Source organism: Gossypium hirsutum, chromosome A02 (genome assembly GCF_007990345.1).
Source record: "Gossypium hirsutum isolate 1008001.06 chromosome A02, Gossypium_hirsutum_v2.1, whole genome shotgun sequence".
NCBI lineage: Eukaryota > Viridiplantae > Streptophyta > Magnoliopsida > Malvales > Malvaceae > Gossypium > Gossypium hirsutum.
The window spans coordinates 20,746,939-20,757,419 of record NC_053425.1 but is presented as its reverse complement, the minus strand read 5'-3'; the positions used below and the strand labels follow the sequence as shown (position 1 = coordinate 20,757,419).

At 36.1% G+C, this 10,481-nt stretch overlaps 1 long non-coding RNA gene across 1 annotated transcript; it reads right to left on the bottom strand.

Annotated features, from left to right (window-relative positions):
• Positions 1-1,659: 1,659 nt before the first annotated feature.
• LOC121210892 (uncharacterized) lies at positions 1,660-4,149 on the bottom strand. Its single transcript, XR_005906170.1, has 3 exons — positions 4,047-4,149; positions 3,491-3,574; positions 1,660-1,896 (listed from the first exon to the last, which is right to left on the bottom strand). It is a non-coding gene; the product is annotated as an uncharacterized lncRNA (long non-coding RNA).
• Positions 4,150-10,481: the final 6,332 nt, after the last annotated feature.

Here is a 10,481-nt window from a genome sequence, read left to right as displayed (position 1 = left end):
GGTATTCCATCGAGATTTCCTAGAAAATCAATGGGATTAATATGATGTATGCCAATAAGATGATGAATGATGAGCTCATCTACATAAATTACATGATGCTTTGTTATGTAACTAACTCATTGATTGAGTGCATGTGATATGGAATCGTTTCATAATTGATGATTTCATGATTTAAATATGGATGTATGCTAATTACTCGGTAAGTTTACTTTCTGGTTATTCAAGCTTACTAAGCATGTAAATGCTTACTCCTATCTTTTTCCCCGTCTCACAGTGCTCGAGGACTCGAAAGGATTGGAAGACGATTGGAGAGTCAACACACTATCAACTAGACAAGCTTTGGTATAAAGACTTTGTTTGTTTTGTTCAATGGCATGTATAGTATTTTTGAGTATTTTGTTATATGTGTCATTTGATTTGCCAAATGAAGGCATGTAAGAATATGATTATCTCTTTGTATATGGCCACGAAAATTGGCTTAATTGAAGTAGGCTATGACCTACGATTTTATGCATGGTTTTATTTATAAGTGATGGGTCGTTACCAATTGGCAATGAGTTACATGAACGAGCCAATTTCGGATGAATTAAAGTGACATGGGAACCCATAAACACTAAGTGAGAAATAACCTATCATGTATGAAACCAATGATATGAGGTTTCCATTCATCTAGTTTAATTAAGATTATTTACAAGTGTATAATTGTGTTTTCCTTTGAATTTGGTAACCACTAAGCTCAAGTAGTAGAAATGGGTGACTAAAGGCTTGGAAATAGCCTATTAGAGTCCACATGGTTAGACACACGGGCGTGTGTCTAGGCCGTGTGTGACACACGGTTCCCTCCTATGGGCATGTGCTATGGCCGTGTGTCACCTGCACTTACAATTTTAACTCAAATTTGTACACGGGTAGGCCACACGGGCGTGCACCATGGCCGTGTTAAAAAGACAGCGTCGTCCACGGTCAGGCAGCACAGGTGTGTGCCATGGCCATGTTGATAAGTTAGTGTTGCCCATGGATGAAGGGCATGGGCGTGCCCCAAGTCACACGGGCGTGTGAGTCCACACGGCCCACCTATACGGGCGTGTAACACTTTATGATAAGGAAAAATTTCCTGAGGAGCCCAAGGTTTATCGAATGTACCCGAATTTGTCCCGCACTGCCTCTAGGTATGTTATAGGCCTCAAAGGCCTATATAAGAGACGAGTTGTTGATGGATGAAAAGCTTAAAATTTGAGTAAAACTTGGTGACCCAAATTTGGTATGTTCCAAAATGTAAAGTCCTGGTAATGCCTCGAACCCTATCCCGGCGTCGGGTACGGGTGAGGGGTGTTACAATGTGGCCATCCGTGTGGATGATATTTAGGCTATTTACCAAGCCTTTTTCCATCCAAAAACACTTGCACACCCATACTAAGTTTATCAACACACAACATGGCATTTTTAGGCATCCCAATAACCACACCATGACATTCACACACTATTTATAAATCACATTCAACATGTACAACCACACACACACTTAACTAATTAAAACATGTAACTTACTCAACCATTCACATTTAGTATTTGCCACATATAATTATCACATATTTGCCACATATAATTATCACACATTCACTCATCCAACCCAAACAAGCATGCACATCCATGTAATGCTTTATCATAGACTTATAACATAGCAAATATTGGCCACACTAAATGGCCTTATACAACCATGACCTTCAATTAGCATAGGCCAATATTCTAGGCCAACTCATAATATCTTGTACACAATAACCAAATCACTATACATGACATACACTTAAATTGCTAGAAAACCATTGACACCCATCAATAGCTTGCTAGTGTGATAGAATCTCCGATGACTTCCAACTCGAGCTAACATCTGTGACACTATAGGAAAAAGGAAAGGAAGAGAGAGTAAGCATATAGCTTAATAAGTAGGTATGTAAATAATAAACAATTTATTAACATGCTTTTAACAATCCTCATAATATGTTATCAAGATAATGCAATCATAATTGCACAAAGTTCCACTATTCACTTATGTTCATATCAAGCTGTCTACGTGAGTTATAGTCACTAAATTATTTATATCTTGAGCTACGAAACTCCAAATTAAGTTCCGCTAATTTTACCTGAAACTAGACTCACATACCTCCTTACATAAAATTTCCAAAATTTTTGGTTTGGGCAATAAGTACAGCTTATTCTTTAAAGTTATCCCTGTTCTACTATTTGATAGTTTTGATCCTTCTTCACTAAAAATTAATTATCTCCTCGTATGGGACTTGGATGATGTTATCGTTTGATTCTCTTGAAAATAGATTCATTAAGAATTTAAAAAATATAAATTATAAATCATAATTATTTTTATACTATTTTTAATGATTTTCCAAATTCAGAATAGGGGATTCTAAATTCATCCTGACCCTGTCCTACAAAAATTCAAACATCTCATAATATGAAATTCTTTTGCTTATGTTGTTTCTTCTATGTAAAATTAGACTCAATAAGATTTAATTTCATATCTTATTCAACCTATAATTCAATTTCCATAATTTTTAGTGATTTTTCAAAGTTATACAATTTCTCCTGTCTAGAACTATTTTACTGCTAACTTTACTCTTTCATGATTTCTTTGTATGAACATCCATTTAATCATACATAACACCAAAGCATATCCTTAACTACCCATTTCAATAGCTAGTCATTATCAAATATTTACATGCCATTCATTGGCCAATTTAACCTATACATCAACAACAAAACTTAAACTTATCATGTCTCAATTTAATTTGGCCTAAAAGCCTCACACATGATCATCAATCAAATTTACCACCTATTTATACATCATAAGTATAGACTTATAATCACAAGGTCATCACAAGATCATTTTCATAGGTAGGACTTACTCATTTCCATTCTTACCAAATGTCCCATATACATCGAGTTCATTACTCATGAATTTTGTGTACATACCTGTACCCTTTCAACATGATTATACCTTGTCATTTCTTTGACAAAATCTTTGGATTTACCCGTTGAACCTCTTGGGATACCAAGGATACTTGAGAAAACTTGTACATGATGTATTGTACCAATGCCATGTGCCAGACATGGTCTTACATGGAAATCTCATATCGATGCCAATAGCCCAGCTATGGTCTTACACGATGCCTCATGCCGATGCCATGTCCCAGATATGGTCTTACACTGGCTCACATAACAATGCCGATGCCATGTCCCAGGCAAGGTCTTACACTGGCTCACATATTGCCATGGTCCAACCATGGTCTTTACCGTCAATTCATAACATATCGTAATTCGATCATGCTCAACCCTACATTTCTCTTAATTTGATCCTTCAATACGATCTCGTATTTTTATATTATTCATGATCCAATAATAACATACGAAATAATACATGATATCGATTAAGCATTTAAACATATCAAATTTAATGCTTATTAACATACGAACTTACCTCGGCATGAAACGACGAAATAAGTCAATTACTCGATTATCTTGCTTTCCCCCTGAACTAATTCCGAATTTCATCTTCCTTAATCTATAACAACACATTTAATTTATTTATTCATCATGCTACTCAAATTAGCCCAATTTCACATTTTTGGTAAAATTACATTTTTACCCCTATACTTTGTCATATTTATACTTTTGCCCTTAGGCTAGTAAAATGAAATTTGGTCAATTTTTTTACTACCCATGCATAGCCGAACCTTTTTCATGCTTAAGGCAGCCCACATTTTCATTATTTCAGACATTTACCACTTATTTTACAACTTTTACAAAATGACCCATTTTAGGTGTTTTCATGAAAATCATTTAACAAAAGTTGTTTATTTAGCAACCAATATTCATTTTCTTCCATAAAAATGCAGCAAAGAACATGAATATTCTCATGGAAAAACCCTAGACTTTCAACTACTTTGCAAAATAGCCCTCTCATTAGCTAGATTAAGCTACAAGGGTTTCCGAAAATACAAAAATCATCAAAAATGACCATCAAAATCACTTACTTGTGAGGGTTAGAAGTTGCTGAAAATTTCAAGCTTCCATGGCCATTTCCTTGGGTAAGAATCAGTGGAGAAGAAAGAGAAGTAAAAAGATGATAGCTTTTCTTTTTATTTTACTATTATTCTACCTATTAAGTCACCTAAAGCCACCAACTTTGACCATTTTAATTTTTTGTCTCCATGTACATCCACCACTCATTATTACTGGTCTATTTACTCAATAAGGACCTCGACATCTAATTTCTTTAGCTACATAACACTTTTGACTAGTAGAACATAATTTTCACTCTTTATGCAATTTAATTCCTTTTTCGAAATTAAGCATGCAACTGCTAAAATTAATTCACCAAACTTTTAAAATATCTATAAAATCATGCTATAACACATAAAATAGTATCAAAAATAATTTCTCTGACCTCGGATTTGATGGTTCCGAAACCACTGCTTCGATTAGGCCTAAAATCGAGATGTTTCATGCCTGATTAGACGGGTTACATAACTTGGCATAGAATTCTCCTAGTGTTTCATTCTACTGCATTCTTAGATTTTCAAGCTTAGTAGTAAGCATTTGAAGCTTTGATCTTTTTACAGTATCTGTACCTTTATAAGATGTTCAGAGAATATCCCAAGCTTCTTTTGCACATTTGCATTTGGAGATTCATTTGAATTCCTTTCTAGTCACTCTACAAAAGATAACATTAAGGGATTTCAAATTAGCATTTTCAAGCTTTTCTTGTTTTGTGGTCCATTATGCCTCAGGTTTTTATGTCAAGCTTGATTCTTTAGTAAAAGGGTGTTTCCAACCATTCGCAACAAATCTCCAAGCACGTTCATCAATGACTTTGATGAAGGCAATCATCTTAACCTTCCAATAAGCATAATTAGCACCATCGAGTATAGGGGGTGTGATAGTAATGCTCATTCCATTTCTGACAAATATTAGTATCAAGAAATCCTGTAACAACCCAATTTCAGTGAAATCGGAACAATGGTTTCGGGACCACAAATCTGAGCCAAAAAGAAAATTTATTTTAATATTATTGCATGGTCTGCTTTGTGATAGGAATATCATATGCAAATTCAGATCCGAAAATTTTATCGATTATGTGTTTAATTAGGGAAAGGACCAAATTGTATAAAATGTAAAAGTTGAGTTCTAGTAGCTATAAGTATCAAATAGCTATGGAATTCAAAATTTGAGGTCCTTATATGGTAATTAGACCATGAAAGAAAAGTTAGTAGATATTTTTTATGAATCATCCATAGAAAATTAGAAAAAGGCAACTAAATTAGAAAGTGAAAAAAATTAATGGATGATAAATAATTACATAGAAATTGTAACACCCCTTAACCCTTATTCGTCCTCGAAATAGGGTTACGGGGTATTATTCGTCAATACAGTTCAATTACGGTCATTAATTTAAAATAATTGTTTACACTTATCATAAATTTAACATATCGTCCCTCTAATGGGCCCTCAAAGCCCAATATAAACAGTAAAATTCGGGACTAATTTAAAATCATTAAAAAGTTGTAACACCCCTCACCCATATCTGACGCCAGGATAGGGCTCAAGGCATTATCAAGATTTCACGTTCATAAACATATTAAATCAAGTCACTAAGTCGCACTCTAATTTAAAACTTTTCAAATATGTATATCCTTTCCCTTAAATAGGCCTTCAAGACCTAAAACATGCCTAGAGGCGGTGCGGGACAAAATCGAGAACGTTTGATAAATTTTGGGCACATTGGAAAATTTCTTTTAACTTAAAGTGTCACATGCCCGTGTGACTTTGGACACACCCATGCAATCACCCCATGTCCAAGACTTGAGCATTCTGTTAAATTCACACGGTCAAGACACACGCCTGTGTGTCTAGCCCGTGTTCATTTAACAGACTTACCATTTTAGATGCAGGGGACACACAACCATGACACACGCCCACGGGTGTGGCCTGTATGTCATACACGGCCTAGGCACATGCTTGTGTACCCAATCGTGTAGACCCTATTAGGCTATTTTCCAAGCCTATAGTCGGTCACCCCCTTTTAATACTTATACTTAATGAATATTAAAAACAAAGTAAAACATAATTATGCTCTCATAAATGATCTTTGTAAAAACCCATTGCAGGGAAACCTCATATCATTGGTTTCGTACATGCTAGGTTATTTCCCATCTTGTATTTATGTGTTGTCATACCACTTTAATACATTCAAGATTGGCTCGTTCTTATGACTCATTCCCAATTGGAATTTAACCATCGCACATGATTATAAACTTGCATGGAAATTTTGTAGGTCATAGCCTACTTCGAAGCAAGCCGATCTTTATGGCCATAAACAAAAAGATAGATTTATCTTTACAAGCCTTCATTTGGCAAATCAAATGTCACATATAACAAAATACTCAAAAGACCTATACATGCCATTGAACAATTTAGAAATGTCTTTATACCAAAGCTGGTCTATTTGATAGTATGCTGACTCTCCAACCGTTTTCCAATCTTTACGAGTCCTTGAGCTCTGTGAGAGACAGGGAAAAATGAGGGGTAAGCATTTTCATGCTTAGTAAGCTCGATTAACCGGAAAGTAAACTTACCAAGTAATTAGCATGCAATCAAATTGGGCAATAAATTCAATGAGCATAGGATGGCTTCCCTATCACTTACACTCAATCAATGAGTTAGTCACATAACAATGCACTATGGAAGTTCTCTTAGATGAGCTCATCATTCAACATCTCATTTGGATATATATATCACATTAATCTCGTTGAGTTTCTAGGAAATCTCGATGGAATATCCATTTTCTGTCAATTCATACAATGATCGTTTCAAATATGCACTCCCGCGAACCTCACATCTTATGGCGGGATTACCAGTCCGGGCTAAATCCCCTATTTTATGAACTCATAAGGTGATGTCGAGATTACCAGTCCAGGCTAAATCCCTTATAAAGACAAGCACCTTTATTGAGCTCGGATCTGAATTACCAGCCTAGGCTAAATTCAGATCCTAATCGGATTACCAGTCCGGGCTAAATCGATAATGCACACATATTTTTCGGAAGGCTCGACCATTCAAAGGAACACCCGTCTGAGCTAGATCCTATTATAAATGAGATCAACAGATTACCCGTCCAGGCTAAATCCTTACTGCAACACATGCAGGACCTCATTACACATGTCAATCATGGTTTATCCATCGAATTCCCTTTTTAACCTCAACCGAGACATTTATCACAATTCATACTTAAACATGCATTTCATAGAATTTCATGTTATTAATAAATACAATCATCATGCATTCATAAATCATATAATTAGGCACATTGAGTGTTTACTTTAAGTTATCCGAACTTACCTGGCAATCGTTTCGGAGTGGTGTTTCGGTTATTCTGAAACCTTTCGTTTTCCTCGATCGACCTCCGAAATTTGTTCCTCGGGGTCTATTACAACAAAATTAAATCATTAACACTCTACATTATACATTTCAAGTATAAATTCTACCCCGGTCCAAATGACTATTTTGCCCCTAACCTTTCACATTTTTACGATTTAGTCCCTAAACTCGTATAATGAAACGCATGCAATTTCTACCTTACTCAAGCCTAGCCGAACACTTTACCCTCTTATGGTAGCCCACATTTTCCATTATTTTCACATTTCTACCACACGTTTTACAACTTTTGCAAAAAGGTCCCTTTAGGAGTTTTTCATGAAAATCACCAAGGAAAAGTTGTTTAACACACCTCAAACTTTCATATTCCTCCATAAAACATCAAAATACAAGTAACTCATGCATGGGTAAATTTTTAAACATGAACCCTAGCATGAAATATGGGTAGAATTAGAGAGAGTAAGCTACTGGGATCTCAAAATTACAAAGAACATTAAAAACGGGGCTTGGGAGCACTTACTAATGAGCTTGAAAAGCTTGGAAACCCTAGCTATGGTGGCTTAGGAATTTCGACTGGACAAGGGAGAAGAATGGCTGATTTTTGCCTTCTTTTTCCTATTTTATTTCATTAATATGCCAAATGACCAAAATGCCCTTAAGCCCTTTCTTTGAAATTTCATCCATGCAAGCCCATTTTTGTCCAAAAACTTAGAAATTGGGCAAATTGCTCCCCAAGACATTCTATTTTACAATCTAAAGCAATTTCACGCAAATTGCTTCTAGAATCCAAGTTTTGCAATTTATTCAATTTAGTCTCTAATTTCCAATTGGGCACTTACTCAAAGAATTCCTTCAGGAAACTTTAACACATGCATATTCTCATATTCTAAGCCTCGTAATAATCATTAAATAAATATTTTGATGTCAGATTTGTAGTCCCGAAACTACTATTCTGACTAGGCCCTATTTCAAGATGTTACATTTCTCCCCCTTAGGGACTTTCGTCCTCGAAAGTCTTACTAGTGAACAGATTTGGGTATTGGCTTCTCATGGTTTCTTCTGGTTCCTATGTAGCCTCTTCTACACCATGTCGATGCCATAAAGCTTTTACTAAGGCCACATCTTTATTCCTCAACTATTTATCCTCACGAGCCAATATCTTAACTGGTTCCTCTCCATAGGTCATGTCTGGTCGAATTTCAATCTCAGTCGGTGAAATCACGTGAGAGGGGTCTGATCGGTATCTCCTTAACATAGATTCGTGGAACACATCGTGAATCTTTTCCAGTTCGAGTGGCAATGCCAAACGATAGGCTAACGGTCTAACTCTTTCGGTGATCTCATATGGTCCGATAAATCGTGGACTCAATTTGCCTTTCCGACCAAATCTCAACACCCTTTTCCATGGAGATACTTTCAAGAATACTCTATCTCCAATTTGGAACTCAATTTCTTTCTTTTCAAATTAGCATATGACTTTTGCCTATCCGATGCCGCTTTTAGACAATTTCGTATCACTTTAACTTTCTCTTCTGTTTCTTTAATCAGATCAACTCCATGAATCTGACTTTCCTTAAGTTTTGTCCAGTACAATGGAGTTCGGCACTTTTTTCCATATAAGGCCTCATAAGGTGCCATCTTCAAACTCGTCTGAAAATTGTTGTTGTAGGCCAATTCTACTAGCGGCAAATATTTTTTCCTACTACCCTGAAATTCAAGGATGCAACATCGCAACATATCCTCAAGAATCTGAATCATCTGCTCAGACTGACCATCTATCTGAGGGTGAAAAGCTATACTAAAGCTTAACTTCGTACCCAAGGCTTCTTGTAATTTCTTCCAGAATCTCGAAGTGAACCTTGGGTCTCTGTTGGAAATAATCGACAGTGGTACCCCATGCAATCTTACAATATCAGAAATGTATAAGTTGGCCAATCTATTGAGGGAGTAATCTGTCCTCATCGGAATAAAATGAGCCGACTTCATCAACTTATCTACTATGACCCATATGACATCTTTCTTTTTTGGAGTTAATGGCACGAAATCCATAGTAACTCTGTCTCACATCCATTCGGGGACCATCACAGGCTGTAGCAAACCTAAAGTTACTTGATGTTCAGCTTTAACTTGCTGACATACTAGGCATTTTGACACAAATTTAGAAATATCTCTTTTCATGCCGTTCCACCAGTACATTTTCTTCAAATCGTTGTACATCTTGGTACTTCCCGAGTGAATTGACAAACGGCTGTTATGTTCTTCTTGCAAAATTTTCTAAATAAGTTCATTATTTTTGGGTACACAAACCCTATCTCTAAACATCAAACATCCATCAGAACCAATCCGAAAATCTGATTCAATATCTGACTCACATTGAGTTCTTTTAGCTTGCAAGTCATCGTCATTAGTTTGAGCATCATATATTTCCTGAAGGAATGTTAGCCTAGCCTCTACCTTAGCCAAGACTGAACCATCATCAAGCAATGCCAAACGAGTATCCATGGCTCTTAAAGCAAACAAAGATTTTCTGCTCAACGCATCAGCGACCACATTCGCCCTTTTCGGATGATAGTCAATTATCAGATCATAATCCTTAATTAATTCTAACCATCTCTGCTATCTTATAGTTAATTCTTTTTGAGTCATCAAATACTTCAAACTCTTGTGGTCAGTGAATATGTAGCAAGTCTCACCATATGAATAATGCCTCCAAATTTTCAAAGTAAAAACGATGGCTGCAAGTTTTAGGTCGTGTGTAGGATAGTTCTTCTCATGCGACTTCAACTGTCGTAAAGCATAGGCTATTACCTTGCCATCTTACATAAGTACACAGCCCAATCCATTTAAGGATGCATCACTGTAGACCACAAACTCTTTCCCAGACTTAGGTAATACTAAAATAGGAGCTTCGGTCAGCAATGTTTTTAACTTCTCAAAACTTTGTTGACACTTTTCCATCCATTCAAACTTAATGTCTTTCTGTAGCAACCTCATCATCGGAGTCGCTATCATGGAGAATCCTTTTACAAACCTTC